The sequence below is a fragment of the Ipomoea triloba genome, chromosome 5 (assembly GCF_003576645.1).
Source record: "Ipomoea triloba cultivar NCNSP0323 chromosome 5, ASM357664v1".
Lineage (NCBI taxonomy): Eukaryota > Viridiplantae > Streptophyta > Magnoliopsida > Solanales > Convolvulaceae > Ipomoea > Ipomoea triloba.
In genome coordinates, this window is record NC_044920.1 from 18,864,992 (window position 1) to 18,865,714 (window position 723).

The following is a 723-nucleotide window of genomic DNA, read 5'->3' on the forward strand; positions in this document are numbered from 1 at the left end:
TTTAATTCTTCTATCCTTGCCAACATCTTGTTCTTCATGTCTTCCGTGTTTTCCTCCTCATATGGTTGCATCATGTACTCCTCATTCTCATAGTGGTTGCATTCTTGATCAATTGCGTCCCTATGGTGCTTGTACCTACATTCACATGGGAAGTTAGTCTTACATTTCTTGCAATATGGGTACTTTTGGCATTGATACCTATAGTGAGGCCCTTTACAAGCATAACAAATCACTTGTCGGTTCATATCTTCAAGCATGTGTTCCTCAATGGTCTTGAAGCGGTCATTTGGGTCTCTTGGCTTGGGTTTCAACCAATGGTCATACATGTGCTCGATAATAGATTTCTTTTTGGGTGGAGGTGTGTTTTGAGTGTATGATTGTGGAGAGTAGGCTTGGGATGGGTAAGAGTCGTAGGATTGGGAATTAGAGAATCCTCTTTGTTGAGGGTAGTCATCATCTTCGTCATAGTGGGTAGATTGGTAAGCTTTTGAATTGTAGCTTTGGTGAGATGCACTCCTCCTATACCCCCGGTATTCATAAGAATAGTCTTCTTGATCACGATAATCCTCCTCATAATTATCCTGGGAATACCTAGGTGTTCGGTATTCCCTTGAATGATCATAAGAGATGTCTCTCCTTAGTGGTTGTGTCCGACTTGAATGCTCATAATCGTGACTATGATAGGACTCTTGGTAACTCTCCGGTGGTGGGGCTCTTCTTGAG